The sequence below is a fragment of the Vombatus ursinus genome, unplaced genomic scaffold (assembly GCF_900497805.2).
Source record: "Vombatus ursinus unplaced genomic scaffold, bare-nosed wombat genome assembly UNPS02014924.1, whole genome shotgun sequence".
In the NCBI taxonomy this organism is placed as follows: Eukaryota; Metazoa; Chordata; class Mammalia; order Diprotodontia; family Vombatidae; genus Vombatus; species Vombatus ursinus.
The window spans coordinates 953,053-973,210 of record NW_020954702.1 but is presented as its reverse complement, the minus strand read 5'-3'; positions in this window follow the sequence as shown (position 1 = coordinate 973,210).

Below are 20,158 nucleotides of genomic sequence, written 5' to 3'. Positions count from 1 at the left end.
CTGAGTTTTTGAGTTCCATTGTTTCTGATTCTCCCTTGTCTGGTCTGTTCTATTAATCGACCTCTTTTTAACCAATACCAGATGGTTTTGATGACTATTCCTTTATAATACAGCTTGAAGTCTAAAAGTGCTCTTTCTCCTTCCTCTCTACTTCTTTTCATTATTTCCCTTGATGGAGATCTTCTGTTTTCCAAATGAATTTTATTTTTATTTTATGGAGTTTTTTAAAGTATCCCTTTGATAATTGGATTGGTCTATCATTAAAACTGTAGATTATCTTTGGTATTATTGTCATTTTTATTATATTAGCATAGCACAGCACAGCCATGATCACTAAATGTTCCTCTAGCTATTTAAGTTCTTTATTTCTGTAAAGAATACTTTGTAGTTGGATCATTGAAATACTTTATGTGTTGGGGTGTATTAATCACCAATACTTTGTGCATTTTTTTTAGTAATCTGGAATGGGATTTCCCATTCTATTATTACTTCTTGGATGTTGTTATTACTGTAGAGAAATACAGTTGATATTTGAGGGGTTATTTCATAGCGTCCGACTTTCTTAAAGCTACTAATTCCCTCAATTAGTCTATTCAGATTCACTAGAATTTTCTAAATAAACCATCATTTCATCAGTAAGAGTGGTTTTATTTCTGTTTTACCTATTTTTATGCTTTTAATTTCTTTTTCTTGTCTTAAATTAGCATTGCTAACATTCCCAGAGTTATATCAAATAATAGTGGGGAAAGTGAGCATCCTTGCTGACTCTCTCCTGTATATATTGGAAATGATTTTAGTGTATTCCTTTTGAACATGAAGCTTGCCTTCGGTTTTAGATAAATATTTTTATATTTTATAAAATGCCTCTATATAATTTGTAGGGTTTTAACATAAATAAGTGCTGTACTTTGTCAAAGTGTTTTTCTCTATCTATTAAAATAATTACATGGTTTTAGACATTTTTATTTTTAATGATATTTTTATTGATTTTTTTAATGTTGATCTATCATTATATCCCTCATATAAATATAACTTGGTCATAATGAATGATTTCTTGGATAAGCTACAGCACTCTGATAGGATTTTACTTCAAATTTTGAATCAGTATTTGTTAATGATATTCATTTATAGTTCTGTGTCCTTCCCTGGTTCTATTTATCTCATAAAAAGCATGTGAGGAGACAGGTGGTTGGCACAATGGATAGAGCAGTGGCCTTGGAGTTAGGAGGATCTGAGTTCAAATCTGGCCTCAGATACATAACACCCCCTAGCTGTGTGACTCTAGGCAAGTCACTTAACCCCAATTGCCTCACCTAAAAAAAAAAAAAAGCATGTTAGAATGTCTTTTTTTCTCTATATTTGAAGATAATTTGCTTAGAATTGATAATAATTGCTCTTTAAAAGTTTGATAGAAGTCTCCTGAAAATCCATCAGGACCAGAAGTATTTTTCTTTGTTAGTTCTTTTACAACTTGTTCTATTTTTTTTTTCTTAGATTGTATTATTTAAGATTGCTTTTTGGTCTTCTCTTCACCTGACTATTTTATATTTTTGAAGCTATTCTATTACTTCCATATTCTCAATTTTGTTAGCACATACATAACTGTATGTAATAGTTCCAATTATTCTTTTTATGTCTTCTGATATTATTGTGATTTCACCTTGTTTATTTACTATTTTCTTGATCTCATTTTTTGCCCTATTCTTTTTAATTAGATGAGGTAAAGGTTTATCAATTTTGCTAGTCTTTTCAAAGAAGTAGTCTTCAAATTTATTTTTCATTTCTATGAGGGATTTGAGGCCCAGTCTATCTATTTCTTGCTAATTTTTTATATCTCCTCTTTTGTGCTTACTTTAGGTTTATTTGTTGGCCTATTTTTTTAAAATACATATTCGGTTCACTTGCCATTTTGGCATCTTGCCATTCAGTCTCTTTTGCCATTTTGTTAATGAATGTTTTTAGAGATATGCTTTTTCTCCTGAGGATTGATTTAGCTGTGTCTCAGATATTTTAGCATATTCTTTCATCATTATTATTTTCTTTCACATAATTAATAAGCATTTCTGTGATTTATTCTTTTACCCACTTATTATTTGGGATATCATTGTTTAGTCTCCACATGTGCCTGTGTTTTATGTTTGTGCACCCTGAACTTACTGCTATTTTTACAGTGTTATGTTCTGTAAAGGATTTCTGCCCTTTAACAACTTATTTGCAATATCTCTGTGCCCTAACACATGGTTAATTTTTATAAAAGATCTCTGTGTTTCTGAGAATACATATATTTCTTGGCAGTCCCATTTAGAATATGTTTTAGGCCTATTAACTATAGTTTCTCCAATGATTTATTCAATTCTGTATTTTCCCTTTTGTTTATCTTTCTGTTATCTTATCCAAAACTGAAAGAGGACCACTAAACTTTCCTGCAACCACCTATATTACTGCCTATGTCTTCTTGTTATTCAGTTGATTTTCCTTTATAAATTTAGATGTGAAGTAGTTTATCTTGATATTGAGGGCGGGGTTTGTCTGTTTTCTTTTAGCTTGATGCAGTTTCTTTGTTTATCTTTTTTGAATGTTGATTTTGCTTTGTCAGATAGCATGATTGCAACTTCTGCTCTTTGGGATTTATATGATGCGTAATAAAATTTGTTCCCACCCCTCATTTTTATTCTGTTTCTTTGGATTGTTTAAAGGTGTGTTTCTTGTAAGCAATAGATTGGGGTGGGTATCCCATCTGTCTTTTTTTTTTACTTTATTAGAGTTTTTAACCCATTCATATTTTAAGGTTATAAGAATTAGGTTTATATCTTTTTATATTTGTCTTTGTTGTTTCTGAATTGATTTTCCCCCCTCTTCCATAGTGGAGACAGTACTTTATCTTCTTGGTTATTTTTGCTTAATCTACTTTAAGACAAACCTATTCTTATAGCTCTCTTCTCTTCATCTTCAAGGTTCTTCCTCCCATTTAACACCTCTTTCCATAGCTTTGGACCTCAAAGCATTAATTCCTTTTCTATCTTCTTTTTGTCTGGTTATCTAATTCTACACCTCTTTTTCTCTATTAAGTAGTCAAATAAATATCCCCTTCTCCCTTTAGCTTGCTTTGTCGGTTAGTTTTTACTTCATTTTCTGAACATCTTTTTTAAAAATGGATTTATTTCCCTCACTCTCTTCCCCTTTTGTCTATTCTAGACTTTTATTCTCTAATTCATGGCCTTTATACTTATTCCTTCTGCATTCTCTGTATTCCCCTGGAAATCAGAGATTCTAAGGTACTATTTTGAGTTCCCCCCCCTTTTTTTTAGTGAGGCAATTGAGGTTAAGTGACTTGCCTAGGGTCACATAGCTATTTATGTGTCTGAGGCCAGATTTGAACTCAGGTCCTCCTGATTCCAGAGCTGGTGCTCTATCCACTGTACCACCTAGCTACCCTCATTGAGTTCTCTCTTTTAAACAGTTTCTACATTATTAACTTGTAGATTTTGTTCCCTGTTCTTTTTTCAGTTATTATTATTATTACTCTCATCATCATCAACAATAGCTAACATTTATACATTGTTTACTATATGCCAGGTACTGTTAATAACTTTGCAAATATTATTTATTCCTCACAACAACCCTGAGAGGCAGGTGTTCTTATTATCCCTATTTTACAGATAAGGAAACTGAGGTAAACAGAGGTGAAATGACTTGCCCAAGGCCAGATAGCAGTATCTGAGGCTGTATTTGACCTCAGATCTTCCTTACTCCAGGCCTATGCTCTATCCACTGCACAACCTAGCTGTTCCCAGTTTGCCTCACTCTTTGAAAAATAAATTCCTGCAGGAAATAGAAAGGATAGAAGTATTTTCCTATGGTAGAAATTTTCCTGTGTTCCTGATTGTGTAGCTCATTACTACCCTCTGTCTTCCATGTGATCATTTTACCTGTTTTCCATGAAATCTTTTCTCTGGGTCCAGACCCTTTTACTTTTCTGAGTATCAGTTGTCCCTAAGAGTTCTGATTTTCCTGCTTCTGAGGCAAGATATTGCCCATGAAGGCACAACACCCACTCGAAGGGAATGATGTCTCTTAGTACCGAATGCCTAAAGATTATATCCATTGTAAGGTCTCCATTTCCTATTATAGAATGTGTCTTTCCCCTAATAGGATTATTCATCAGTAGGACCCCTTCCCATCACTGAATAGAGCTTTCTCCCTTTCCTCCTCTGTTTCAGTCCTTGCCTTTACTCTCTCATCTATTTTTCTGTAGGTCCTCTTCTTCCTGAGAGACTATAGGTGTATTTTCCTTCCATCATTCACCATTGACTTGTTTAGGATATATCACACTACTCTCCCCTTTAATGCACCCTCCAATTCTGCATTTTAGTCTCACCAAAAAATAAATAAATAAATAAATTGATTCACCTGTAGACAGGTTGTTGTGAAGTTTAATCCATGGAATTTCAGGCCTGTTCCTCCATCATTGCTTTTATTGTTTTTCATTTTCTCATGAGGAGAATCTTGCTATCTCCTTGTCTCCTTATGTGCTTTTAGAAAGAAATGTCTTAATGGTCATTTTGTTGTTACGCTATTGTTGTTAAGCTTGTAGGTATCTTTGGGTTTCTATTTTTTTCCTTTTTTTTCTGATTGGGGCAATTTATTTCATTACCTATGCCTTCCTTGGTTTGTTTGCCATTTTTTTTTTGTATTTCTGTTGTCTGAGGTGTATGCAAAGCAAATAATCTGCTTGCATCTGGTATTCTTTGTTGGAATGTTTTACTCATCTTTTTTTATGAAATGTTCATTTTTTTATCAATGATTAGGCTCAAGTTATCACTATATGTTACTTCAGGTTTTATTTTGAACTCCTTTGCTCTTAAGAACACATTAATCCATTCCTTCCTGCAGTTTCTGGTGGGTATAGAATCTTGTGTTATTGTGTTATTCTAATTTCTCTTCCTTTATATTTTAAGGTCTTTTGCCTAATAACTTGCAGAATTTTTTGTTTGTCATTGGAATAATTAAATTTAACCACTTACAGATTTCAATATATCCCTACCCCATCCCCTATGGAGGCAATCTGTGGATTTTTTCAAAGGACACTATTTTATATGTTCAGAAGTTCTGAGTAGTTTTCTTGCATTATTTCTTTCATTATAATGTTCAGCTGTTTTTCTTTTTTTTTAAATTTTACTAATACTCTTCTCTGAGACTTATCCTTAATTTATCTCTGTACATCTTGTTTAGAGATCAATCTCTTTTGTTTGTATAGAGATCATGTTTTCTTTTAACCTTATTGCTTTTTACTTCTCTTCTTTAATATTGTGCTTTACTTTTTTGTATTTGCATTCCCAATCAGTTGTTCTCTTTTTGTTTCCTTGGTGATATTTGCTAGTGTGGATTCCAGGTTTTCTATTCTGCTGATTATTTCTTCTTGGCAGGCCACAAATTCTGTTTTCAGATTCTTATTTCTCTTTTAAATCATTCAGGAACATCCTCTGTGATTCCATGCTCTCCTGGAAATGCATGGGTCCTCTGCCTCATTAAGCGTTGATTCATTTTCCTTTGTCTTCCAATATTAATTCAGCGATGTTTGGATTCATTTAATTGATCTAGAAACCACATTCCTTCTTGTTATTAATCATGTTGGGTTTGTTTGTTTGTTTGTTTGTTTGTTTGGTTGTTATTGGGTTTTTTTGCTTGTATTCAAGCTCTTTCTTCCTGAGAGCTTTGATCATTTCAGTCTTTTCTTTTTCTCTCATATTTCCTTATTGCTTAATTTCTGACTCCTCTTTTAATTGTGGCTTCCTGAAGGATATCCTTAGAGTAGTCTTACCTATATCCCTTACTGGGGAATTAACTTTTATCAGCCTCAATTTCTGTTTCAAGTGACTTCTAAGGGGCAGAATTGACCTTAGTTAAACACTGGTCCCCTTTCTTTCAGGCTTGTTGCCCCCTCAGCTCCAACTGGCACCTTATCCCAGTTCCCTCTGTTATTTACTTCTCTCCCTGAGCACTTTTGCTTACAGAACTCTGCCCCATTTTGGTTCTAGGGAAAGCATGCTTTCCACTTTTCTTTATGGTAAGTAGGGGACCAAAAGTGGGGAGAGTAGTAAAATTGAGTTCTATTGTAAGCCATTTGGTCAGCTGATGAAGTCCTGCTGGAATGTGGAAGCCAGTGGAAGAAGGCATGCCAATACAGGTTATAGATTATTAGCCTTCTTTGCTCTTGGCACATCTAGTTGTTGCCCCATTATGATTATTGGGATCTTAGACCACTGAGAACAATAATGTTGCTTTATCTCTCATACATAATTCCAATTTTAGAGAGGCTTGAGAAGTTGTAAGGATCAGAGAAAAATATCTAGTCATCCCTTTTGTTATTTACATGACCCATCCCTAATTATATTTTAATATTTCTTGAGCAACAGTTCTCTCCTAATGGTGTTTGTTTTATCCTTTGATTCAAAAGCCATTCTCCTTGATAGAGGAGGAAGAAGGAAAATAAAAATTAAATTGTTTTCTTTTTTATCAGACTCTGTTAACACTATATCATCTGCCTCAAAGACTAAACCTACCTATTCTTTGTTTTTTTGTTTTTTTGTTTTTTGTTAGGCAATTGGAGTTAAGTGACTTGCCCAGGGTCACACAGCTAGTAAGTTTCAAGTGTCTGAGGCTGAATTTGAACTCAGGTCCTCCTGGCTCCAGGGCTGCTGCTCTATACACTGCATCGCCTAGCTGCCCCCTATTCTTTGTTAACTTATGGCTTTAAACATAGATAAAAGATACTTTTTTTATTGTCCTTAGTATTTTTCATGAACTTAGTCTTATAGGGTTTTTTAGGTTTCCTTACACTATATTTATAGGTTAATGTCATCTGTCATAGATATTATTTATTTTGTTCAGGCCATGGACCTGAAGGAATTGTCTAGGTTTCACAGTGTATAGTTTGCTTGGACCATTTTTTGGAGCACAGCAAATTCCTGGAGAAGACTGATCCTGCCTTCAGCCTGGCACAGACCCTGAACTACCACATGATTCCCCTTATACTGCAGCCTCTGGTTATAAGGACAGGCAGCAGGCAGAGAGGCTATCAGGTGATGAAGCTCCACAGTGCAAAGGCACCACAATAGGAAGGGAGGCACAGGTCATACCATACCCGAGAGAAAACACCTGGCAGGAGATGGAGCCTGCAGTCTTGGATTCAAATACATCCTCTAATGGCCATATGGCCCTGGATGAGAAAACTGAGATCTGAAAGTATGAAGTGATCTGCTAGTATGTCATGCAGTTAGTACCAGAGCCAGGCTTCAAAGCTATATTACCTGATAGTATATAATGGAGAAAGCACCAAATTTGGAATCAGGAGAACCCTGGCCTGTGTCACTTTTTGGCTGTAAGAACTCGGATACAGGGCAAATCACAGGCACTTAGTAAGCCTGCATTCAGTGAACTACAAAAGCCTCTGTATTGTAGTATATAAGTATTGCAGTATTGTATTCAGTGAACTACAAGCTTCAGTATTGTAGCAATCACTGCATGAGTTACAAATGATTAAGACCTACCATCTTTCTAGTAATGATGATCAGAACTTTCAAATGCACAATCCAAGAGCCAGAGAAACTACTGTTGACCTTATCAAACATGATCTAAAATAAGCAACACTGAGTGTAGCACAAAAGTCAGATCTGATTAAGGTGCAAAGCTACAACATTATGTTTCTGAAAGCAGAAGGATTTCCAACAAGCATTATTCATTGTTGTTCAATCATTTCAGTGGTGTCCTCCTCTTTCTGGCCCATTTCGGGGTTTCTTTTTTTGTGTGAAGTGATTGGGGTTAAGTGACTTGCCCAGAGTCACACAGCTAGTGAGTGTTATGTGTTTGAGGCTGGATTTGAACTCAGGTCTTCCTGACTCCAGGATCAGTGCTTTATCCACTGCTCCCCTTAGGTGCTCCTCTTTTGGAGTTTCTTGGCAGAAATATTGGAGTGGTTTGCCACTTCTTTATCCAGTTCATTTTACAGATGAGGAAACTACATCAAACAATGACTAGCCCAGGGTCAGAAAGGTAGTAAGTGTCTGAGGCCAGATTTGAACTCATGAAGATGAGTCTTCCTGACTGTAAGCCTGGTACTCTATCCACCACTCCATGTAGTTACCCTAACAACCATTGTACATACTACTAAAGAGATAACATAACCTCTCTTATGACCATAGGCAATGGTTCTGAAATGAAAAATTATTTGTTGAGGCTCTTAATGTATCTGCCAGGAGGACTCATATTCCCAGTTCCTATCACTTTGTGCTTTTATATGAATTTGGAAAAATAGCACCCAAATAGAATGAAGTTCTTGAAAAGTTCTACCATCAAAAGAAAAGCAGTCTACATTGGAGACACTTCATCTGGAACTTGAGAAATATTTTGTTCTAGGGAAATATATTTATGTTCTGGGCTAAAATAGAAATCCATAGTCTGAGAATGAGTATCAATAAGAATCGTATCTGCTCTCTCCCTCAAGGCTTTCTCACATGTCAGCCATTTATCCTGCAGCTTAGCCTACTGGAAGTACTTATTGGTACTCCTATCCTTCACAGTATTGCCTATTACAAGATTAAGGGCTGCTTCATATACCTCTCTCAAAATGGGCAGAGCCATCAGTTACCCAAAGAAGATGGTGCTCCTCAGGAATTAGATCCTCATAGGCGGAAGCCTGTTCGACTAGAAGAGGAGAAAGAATGTCGGAGTTTGGACTGGAGGCCTAAGTCCTAGTAGAGTTGCAACCTGTTCATGAAAGACACTCTCAAGGGGCCTAAGGGGGCTCAACGTTGAGTGTAACATTTATATTTAATAATAGAGACCTCTAAAGCCATTTTCACCTTGTTAGGAGACCTATTTTGTATCACCCAATTCAAATTAGGCAACTCTCAATGAAAGGTGATGCTATAATACAGTATCATTTATAAAGTAGCAACTAGGGACCAGTGGCAAAAAAGCAACTTCTTTTCAAAAGTGGTATAGTGAATGGCTGCTTCGGAAGCTTTCCATTCTAGAAATATAAATGAAATTTCATCTGGCCACCCCTTAAGTGCCTGCCAAAGGCACTTCTTCCCATCTACTGCATTCCCCCCAAATTGACCAAGCAAGCAGGCTGGACCCTACAATTTCTTGGGGTTAATTTCCTACTCCTTATCCCTCATAGGGACCACCATCTAATCCAGGGCCTTGGCCACTATGGTTTCATCTTGCCTAGCTAATATTATGTCATCAATGTAATGACATATTTAATTGCCCTCTGCAAGTCTGTAACCCTCTGACACTTATGTTGAACCTGAGTTGCTTGATTCACCACATTGACAAGGTCAGGAACAGCTACAGCAATGAACCTGACAACTTTGTTCAGTTCCTTATAAGTCCACTGCAAAATATCAGGTGCCATCTGATGTGTTTACTTTTATTAAGCCAATCCAAAAGCACATATTCAAAACAAAACAAAACAAAAAGCATTTAATCAAACAGAATAGCACACTCTCCCATCAGTCACTATAATGCCATTTGAGAAGTACACATATGCTGAGAACAGATATAATATGAGTGAAGAGGCTTACACACATTGCCAGGGCAACTTATACCTCTTATAATGTCATTGTGCTTCTCACTTCAGGGTTTTGCCACTCTGTTTTAAACTACATTTCAGGTCTTCTCTGCTGATCTCTGTTTTTTTTTCTAAACTGCTCTCTGCTACTATCTTTAGACTATGGGAGCCATGTTTTCCTCTCTGTAAGATCTGCTAGGATGAAGAGACTGTTGTCTCTTAGCAAAAGAGGGCTAACACATTTAGTGCAAATAGAGTAGGATCATGACAGCTACATTCTGCCAACAAGCCCGCAAAAGCAATCATAAGCCCTTGGGTTTGAGTCTAATCTTTTGACCACCTTTCATTACTTTCACTATAAATATCTAGCCCCAGTCAACTATCAGAGTTGGTATAGAAAATTCCTTTTAACCTCTGTAAAATCTCTGATTTTCAGTCTGTGTTCTCTCAAACTATTTCAGAGGCTACACCCAACAAAACTTCAAAGCAAACTGTCTAGGGTTGGGGCAATAAAGTTCCCTTCAGTCTAATTGGCATGCAGATTAAACTAGGAGAAAAATAAAAGGGCTTAGTGAAACCTGCAGGTTTATCTGCTTTTGCCTTAGACTTTTTGTGCTATATCACTTGTTTTATTGCATATACCTGTCACCAACTAAATCACTTGTCTTTGTATAGCATTCCTGCCAGCTGCAAACATTGTTGGTCTCCCTACAAATCCAAAAGTAGCTGAATATTAGCACTAATAGTACTTGCCTAAGTTCCAAGTCCTGGTAGCAGAGAAGCATGATTCATGTATTTAGGAGTTAGAAGGAGGAAAGTTTACTGCCTTTTTCCTTGTTGCAAGAAGAAAGCAAAATTTCAAAATAAGTGAAGTTTGTGTTTGGCGTCATCTCATATGTCTTTCTCCATTATCCTTCCAACTAACAGTATGTCCTTTTCTGGTTTTTCATGTTACACTAAACCCTTTGTTTCAGCACTCTACCTAGACCTGCCTTAACTTCCAAAGTATTCTGTCATTCAAAATCACCTCCCTTCCCATTCCCCTAAATAAAAATCAGTACTATAATAGAGGATTTCGGCTACATAAAAAAGCAAAACAATTGAACTAATTCACATTAACGTATGAATGGTTGCCCATCAATAAAATAGTAATGATAATGATGATTGTCATCATCATTATCATTATTATAATTAACATTCAGATAGTGCTTAAATATATACAAAGTTTACATTTTGGGATCTCTTTCCAGAGGTGATCAGTGGATTCTTTCATCTTCTATTTTATCCTCTGGATGTAATTTTATCAGGGCACTTTTCCTTTATAATTTCTTGAAAAATGATGTCTAAGCTCTTTTTTTGATCATGGCTTTCTGGTAGTCCAATAATTTTTAAATTATCTCTCTTTGATCTATTTTTCAGGTCAGTTATTTTATATACTAAATTTAAATAATAAATAATTTATAAATTTTACATGTTATAAATAAATAATTATTCAAATTATATATGTAATTTTATTTGATTCACGTAACAACCCTATAGTTCCATTATTTTCCCTATTTTATAGATGAGAAAACTTAGTCAAAGAGGGATTCAGTGACTTGCTCAGGGTCACACAGCTAGTAAATGGCTGAAGAAGGAATTAAACTCAAGTCGTGCTCACTCAGTGCATATGGACAATGAGTTAGATTCAAAATCAAACAAGGAGAGGAAAGTGGGCTAGATTGTCTTTGGAAAACTGCAAAGTTCTTTTAGCAGCCCCAAACTTCTCTCTGAAACAAAGGTCCATCTTTTAAATTCCAATATTCTGCTGGCTTTATTGTATAACTGTGAGTCTTGGGATACTACAGTCTTTAAAATCTAATCTAGAGCCTAGAGATAACTGCTGGTAGAGGGCTATATAACCTAGCCATGTTGTTGTGTCCCATGTTCACTGTTAGGGGAAGCTGATCTGTCCTCAAGGCATCCCACTCTCACTTTCAGTGATTTATCACCCTGATCCCAGCTACTCTTGGACAATTCTATTTTGGCTCTATTCTACCATTTTCCCCAAAAGAGGGAGGGGTGTAAAATTTTTAAAAGGTATGTAATGTGCAAATGTGAATCAAGTATGGAACAGATCCTTTATTCCCACATAGAAAAAGGAATGCTTAAAATAATTAGGATAGAATCCAGGAGCTAATTCATTACTACTGGCACAATCAGCTAAAGTGGCTAATAAACCTCATTGGAACATTAAACACTTACTGCAAGGCTGTTAATTAGCTACTTCTCATTTTACCTCTGTACCACCTTGATCTTTCTGGTGGCTTTTCTCTGATATTGACTCCTCCTTTAGCACTAGCACACCATCTCCCTCAGGAATTCCAATCTCTAAAAGATAGAAATTAGCCCAGTCTGTAATAGCACAGTATGGTCACACTCTGTATTGCTGGGTGAGAGAACTGAAAAATAGAGGGAATGTGATAGGACACCATGCATGAGGTTCTGCAGGATTTTATGGCATTCCACTAAGCCTGAGGGAAAGAGCATTCAGCTGAGGCTAGTTCTTTCTCCATAAAAGTCACTTGGGACAGAGATCTAGGCTGGTGAACTATGAATTGCCCAGATGTTTTAAGATCTAGCCCCCAAGGAAACCACTATCAAAGGGGAAGGAGTCAGAAAGTGAGCAACAGGAGAAAATAAGTGGGGGAAAAAAGACTGAAATTACCAAAGATCTCAGGAGAAAAAAAAACTTTAAAGATCCTACACATAAGCAGATAAATCAAGGGAAAATATTAATAGCAGCAGGAAATAATGACCTCCAGGTCTAATATACAAGTTCAGAATCTATGCATGAATAATGGAAAACAAAGGAAAACAATTCAAAACTTGATAAGACAGAAGACCTTGTGGTATTTAAGGAGAATGTGAAACCACAATATACTGATTCTGAGTGTTTTAAAAGAGAAATGAGAGTTGTGTGAGAATTTATGATCTATACTATAAAAATAATTGGGAGAATAAAAAACTTGAACATGCCATGGCAAATGATAAAAAAAATTGTAAAAAATATTTCAGGAATATGTCAACATAAGACTATTTCTTTAAGCTAAATGTGAATGAGAATCACATTAGCTAATAAGCTATCTTGCTCAATTATGGAAGTATACTATAGAATGGAAAAAGATCTAATCAGATACTAATATGTCTTTCCTCAAAGACATGAAAATGGACAAAACTAGTTAATATTGATTTACGTTACTTGTGAATGGTTGGAAACTTTAAAGTATTTGGCCTGACAGGTTAGAAACCAGGAAGTCTGTTCCATATACAGATAGACTTTCTAATACTCAGAGAATGTCATAGATACTCCTTTCTCCCTTGTTGTTACTTTGATTTTTCCCCATCTTAGTCAACATAAGACATAATATCCTCTTCGGTCTTTAAATCTTGTGGTAGATCCTTCCTATTATGACTCCATCATGTTAGTGAGGTTGTGTATAAAAAACCCTGAAGCATTTTTAAGACAATTATGTGTTGCTTTGATTACAAATTTTTTTTTCACTACAGGGTTTAACCTCACTGGCCCTCCCCCTTCAAAATGGGGGTAGTAGATTCTTTACCTGCCTCAAAAGGCATAAATGCAAGATACAGAGTCTTAATTTAAAATTTTAACAATAGTTCATATATAAAAATTAATTATTGATTCTGCTCCACTCCTTGAAGTTCCCCTCCCATCTTTTAACCACAACTTCTGTGGCTGTCATGGGAGCCATCATGAAAAACTTTAAGCTTTGCCAAAGTTAACAGTCACCACTTAGATACCAGATCTAATGACCTTTTCTCAATCCTCATCCCTTTTTATCTCTGTGCAGCCTTTAATACTGTTGAGTGCCATTTTCTCTACAGGTTTTTGTGACACTACTTTTTCCTGGAGAGAGCAGTTTCAAGTGAATGATGAAATTGGAAGCTAGACTGCAGAGAGTTAAGAAGGAAATAAGAAGAAAGGAAGTGGAAGCAGCAATCAAGTTTGGCAAAAAAAAAAAGAGAGAGAGAGAGAGAGAGAAGAGAGATGACTGAAGTCCCCTCATATGAAGAGAAGAGTTGGGGAGGAGGGGAAGACTGAAATAGACACTCAACTCTTTGAGGAAAGGGATATCTTAGAAGCTGATAGACAGCAGCCACCAAAATCTTGTTTGGGTTATAAATATGTATTGAATGAACCTTGGAGGCAGTGATGTCAGTAAAGAGAGAGTCCAGATATGGCAATGGAGAGCAAGGAGTATTCCAACTCCTCCACCATGACCAGCAAATGGAATGCTGGTCTAACAGGACCAGTAAAAATGCAACTAATGCTGGAAGGGGTGGCCAGGGAAAGCTGTGTCATCAGCAAGTAATCAAGTCTCATATTGAGTGCAAGAAAATGGAAGGAGCAAAGAAAAGGAAAAGTCTTAATATGAAAGCTAGTTTGTTACCTACTAAGCAGGAATTCTAGAGATCAGAGTCAAAGAGGTGGATAGCTTCAGAGTGGAACTCTGTGAGTTGAGTTGAGGGCTATGAAAATAATGGAGCATGTCAGTGGATGGCCAAGAACAGCATTTGTAAAATGACAAATGGGAATTTAGAATCACATGAATGATGGATAGGAGTTTGTTAGTCATTGAGGAATGAGTTCAAGTAGGTTATTATCCATAAAGTTTTATCCTAATGGTGGAGTTGTCCCAGGATGTCAAGCAGCAATATGTAGCTAGAATGGTAACAGAGGGAAGGATGCATGGGGAGGGGAAAGCCAAATTCTGTGGAGTTTAGGTAACCCTATACAATGCCTAAAGCACCCTCAGACAATCCAAATAAAGAAAAAAATCAGTCAATTCTTATCAGGTTTTTTTTCCCCCTAGAGACAGGATCCTAGAAACCACTGGATCAAAGAGTCATTCTCCTTCCCAGAGTGGCATTGATTTGTCACAAATATGACTTTAAGGAAGATGGATAACTGACCTAGCAATCAGCTGCAACTGTTGATTAGCAGGGCCAAACATCTTGCCCTGAGATTGAAGACTATCATTTTGCCAGTTGGAGAAATTTTGAAGATCATTTGGATTAAGTGCGTGCTCCAATGAGCATAAGGAGCCCAATCAGGCAAGAATAGCTGCCTTATTCTTACTTAGGAGAATCATATGGCCTGGTACCCAGCAGAGCATAGTATCATGATTCAAATGTCCAAATTGGACTTGGACTGACTGTCTGACCTCTGCTGTTTTTGTAACTGCTCCAATTTGGTTGTTTAGCATATAATAACTCTGGTTAGCACAGAAATACCCCCCAAATAACTATGCAGTGGGAGGCATCAACAAAATTCTTGTATTGGTCCTGACTCCAAAGAAAAGGGTTTTAACTGTCCAGTCTGGTGTTCCCAAGATCCCAGACCTCTTGGCCAGAGCCATGAGCCACCACCCAGGAATTAGTATAGATAAAGATTTTCTCTGCTCCATCCATCAAGTCTCTCTCACAAGCCAGCCATACAGTCTGGAACTCAGTCTTCTGAGAGGATTTGCCAGGATGCCCATTCCCTAGGGTATTTCCTGTAAGTGGATTACTTCTCTAAATAGCAGATGGAGTCATCAGGCAATCAGGCAAAATGGCCTTCTTCCGGAGTTATCTCCTTATAGGTGGAGGTTCATTGAGGGAATGAAAGCGGCAGGGCTTGAGGATCTGAACTAGAGGCCTCAGTCCCTAGCATAATCACCAACTATTTGTAAAGGGTACTAATACCAGAGAGACATAGGCGAGCATGATTTTTAATGTGCCATTTCTATTTAGCAACAGAAGCCTCCTGTGTTCTACACATTTTGTTAGTGGTAACAAGATCTTGCATCATCCAACCCATAATGGGCAGCTCTGGACAAAGGGCGAATATATGACCCTGTGTCATTTGTTTAGTAGCAACTAAAACCCTGTGACTGGCAGTCAGTCAGCCAAACATTTATTAAGTGCTTACTATATGCCAGTCACTGTGCTAAGTGCTGGGAATTCAAATACAAAAAAGTTCCTGCCCTTAAGGAACTTAAGAATCTAATGGGGGAAGACAAAAAACAAAAGTTGGCTAAATATTGGGGGAGGGGCGAGGGAAGGTACCAAAGTCCAAAGGAGAGCAGCCAGGTGAGAAATGAAGAGGTTAGCCTGAACTTCCCTCCTTAAATGTAAGTTGTTGAAGGATCTCTCTACCTCCTAATCATAAGGCCCCCGGGAACAGAGGGTACTGACGAAATGTAAATTCCAAGTCTGATGTGATCTTAAGAATTCCCTGGGCATGATAGAGAAGTCCAAAGGAGTGCTTGTTGTTCAGTTGTTTCAGTCACGCCCATTTCTCTTCATAACCCCATTTGGGTTTGTTTGTTTGTTTGTTTGTTTTTGGCAAAGATACTGGAGTGGTTTATCATTTCCTTCTCCTTCTACAGATGAGGAACTAAGGCAAACAAGGTTAAATGACTTGCACAAGGTCATACAGCTAGGCTACATTTGAACTCAGATCTTCCTGACTCCAGTTCTAACATATCCACTGCACCATCTAACTTCCCCCAAAGGAGTACAGCTAGGTGAAAAAGTACTGTTTTTCTTTTTTATATATAATTAATTTATTTTTAGTTTTCAACATTCACTTCCATAAGATTTTTGAGTTTAACATTTTCTCCCCCTCCTTCTCCTCCCCCTTTCCCAAAACAGCATGCAATCTGATACAGGATCTACTTATTCATTCATATTAAATATATTTTCACATTAGTCATAATGAAAAACATGATGAAGAATTAGAACTAATGGGAGGAACCATGAGAAAGAAGAAACAAAACAAAACAACAAAAAAGGAGAGCAAATAGTAGGCTTCCATTTAAAACAACTGTTTTTCAAAGGTGGTATAGTAAGTGACTTCTTTGGGGAACTTAGAGATCCAGAAACTTAGCAGCCCTTTATTCTTTTTTTTTAAATCTTATTTAACATTTTTCCCAATTACATGTGACATTCTTTATAAAAAAAATTTGAGTGCCAAATTCTCTCCCTCCTTCCCTTCACCCCTCACTGAGAAGGCAAGTAATTTGGCATAGGTTACACATGTATAGTCATGCAAAATACATTTCCATGTAAGTCATTCTGTAAAAGAAAACACAGACAAAGAAATCAAGAAAAATAAAGAAAAAGTATCTTTGATCAGCATTCAGGCTCTACCAGTTCTTTCTCTGGAGATGAACAGCACCTTTCATCATACGTCCTTCAGAATTGACTTTGATCATTGTATTGCTGGGAACAGCTAAATTATCCATAGTAGAGCATCAGACAATATTGCTGTTATACTCTGTACAATGTTCTCCTGTTTCTGCTCATTTCACTTTGCGTCAGTTCATGTAAGTCTATCCAGGATTTTCTGAGAACATCCTGCTCATCAATTCTTAAACACGATAGTATTCCATCACAATTACATACAACTTGTTCAGCCATTCCCCAATTGATGGGGAATGTGCACATAGGTCCTTTTCCCCTTTGTTTTTTATCTCTTTGGGATACATACCTAACGGTGGTATTATTTGGTCAAAGGGTGTGCATGATTTTATAGCCCTTTGAGCAAAATTCCAAATTACTCTCCAGAATGGTTGAATCAGTATACAACTTCACCAATACTACATTAGTTTTAATTTTCCCATATCCCCTACAACATTTGTCATTTTCCTTTTCTGTCATATTAGCCAATCTGACAGGTGTGAGGTAGTAGCTCAGAGTTGTTTCAATTTGCATTTTTCTCATCAATAGCAATTTGGAGCATTTTATTCTTATGACTATAGATAACTTTGATTACTTTGTCTGAAAACTGCTTGTTCATATCCTTTGACCATTTATCAATTGAGGAATGGCTCTTATTTCTATAAATTTGACTCAGTTTTCTCTGTTTGAGAAATGAACTCTTTATTAATGAAACTCATTGTAAATTTTTTTTTACAGTAATGATTACCAACTATATATTTCCCTCTATCCTATTTTCCATTTATCCTACCCTTTCTCTTCTTTTACTCTGTCCATTCTCAAAAGTTTTGCTTCTGACTTTACTTTCCCCAAACTGCCATCCCTTCTTTCAGCTTCCCCCCTCCCTTTCCTACTTTCCTGTATGGTAAGATAGATTTCTACACCCAACTGAATGTGTATATTATTCCCTTTTTGAGCTTGTTCCAATGAGAGTAAGGTTATGTGTTCCCCTCCCCACTTCCCTATTTCCCGTCCACTGTAAAATCTCTTTCAGGCCTCTTTTATGACAGATAATGTATCTCATTCTATCTTTCCATTTCCCCTTCTCCCAGTTCATTCTTCTTTTTCAACCTTTTATTTTATTTTTTTAGACAATTATACCATCACATTCAACTCACACCTCTGCTTTCTGTCTATGTACACTCCTAATTGCCCTAATAAGGAGAAAGTTTTTAGGAGTTATAAATATCATTTTCCCATGTAGGAATGTAAACAGTTTAACCCTATTGAATCCCTTATGATTTCTCTTTCCTGTTTACCTTTTTGTGCTTCTGTTGCATCTTGTATTTGAAAGTCAAATTTTCTATTCAGCTCTGGTCTTTCATTCTTGAAATGCTTGAAAGTCCTCTATTTCATTAAATATTCATTTTTTCTGTGGATGGATTATACTCAGTTTTGCTCAATAGGTGATTCTTGGTTGAAATCCTAGCTCTTTTATTCTCTGGAATATTATATTCCAAACCCTCCAGTCCTTTAGTATAGAAGATGCTAAATCTTGTGTTATCCTGACTGTGGCTTGACAATATTTGAATTGTTTCCTTTTGGCTGTTTGCAGTATTTTTTCCTTGACCTCAAAACTCTGGAATTTGGCTATCCTATTCTTGGGAGTTTTCATTTTGGGTTTTCTTTCAGGAGGTGATTGGTAGATTCTTTCCATTTCTATTTTACCTTCTGGTTCTAGAATATTAGGGCAGTTTTCTTTAATAATTTCTTGAAAGATGATGTCTAGGCTTTTTTTGATCATGACTTTCAGGAATTCCAATTATTCTTAAATGATCTCTTTTGGATCTATTTTCCAAGTTAGTTGTTTTTCCAATGAGATATTTCACATTGTCTTCTACTTTTTCATTCTTTTGATTTTGTTTCTTGATGTCTCACAAAGTCGTTAGCTTCTACTTGCCTAATTCTAATTTTTAAGGAATTATTTTTTTCAGTAAGCTTTTGTACCCTTTTTTCCACTTGGCCAATTCTGCATTTTAAGGAGTCCTTCTGTTCAGTGAATTTTTGTGCCTCTTTTTCCATTTGACCAATTCTGTTTTTCGAGGCATTTTTCCCTTCATTGAGTTTTTGTGCCTCTTTAACCATTTGACCTGTTCTGTTTTTTTAAGGTGTTATTTTCTTTAGTATTTTGCGTCTCCTTTACCAAACTATTGATCCTTTTTTTCATGATTTTATTGTATCTCTCTCATTTCTCTTCCCAATTTTTCCTCTTCATCTTTTACCTGATTTTTAAAAATCCTTTTTGAGCTCTTCCATGGCCTGAGACCAATTCATATTTCCCTTTGAGGCTTTGGATGCAGGAACTTTTATTTTGTTATCTTCTTTTGAGTGTGCGTTTTGATCTTCCTTGTCACCATAGTAGCATTCTATGGTCATTTCTTTTCCTGTTATTTGCTCATTTTCCAGCCTATTTCTTGACTTTTAACTCTATGCTAAAGTGGGGCTCTGCTTCCCAAGTTCAGAGGTTATTGTCCCAAGTATCAGGTTTTTGTGCAACTGTTTTCAGAGATAATTCTGGGAATCTATAAGTTTTTCACTTTTCTAAGGTAGTATGATCTAGGGATAGATGTGTTTACTACTCTCCTAAACTGCGCACTGGTTTGTGAATGACCACAAACACTTTTTTTAACCCTGAAACTGTGATCATGGTCTCTACTCCCTTGTGGCCACAAATTCTGCTGTGCTAGTGCTCCTCTTCACACTGGGATAAAGTAAAGACTCAGGACTGTGACTCAGATCCAAGTATAGGCAATGAAACAAATTCCTGCCCCTGGTGCCAGCAAAGGGATCTTTGTAAATCTCCTTCTGACCCACTGTCTGATAGCCTTGTCACCTGTGGGCTGCACCTGCTGCCACTGATTCAGTTGCCCTAAGGCCTGCTCCTGGTTTGCTGGGACCCTGTCTGTGTTGGACTGTGCTCCTCTCTCACCATGGTGCAACAGATCTTTCCGCCTGACCTTCTAAGTTGTCTTGGGCTGGAAAATGGTTTCATTTGGTCTTTTTGTGGGTTCTGCTGCTCTAGAATTTGTTTAGCTCCATTATTTAAAGGTATTTGGAGGTGTTTGGTGGGGGGAGCGCAGGAAAGTCCCTGCCTTTATTCTGCCATCTTGGCTCCACCTCACAGCCCCCTATTCTAATATTCTAATTACCCCCTTGGTGCCTGCCAAAGGCTCCACTCAACCTGGTCTTTATGAAAACTTTCAGAAAGATGGGCCTTGCAGGTTTACAAGGACCCAAGGGGAAAGAATGTTGGCCAGGCTGTTTTATATCTTCTAGGACTGTACACGACTATATTGATGCTGTTCTGGGCCC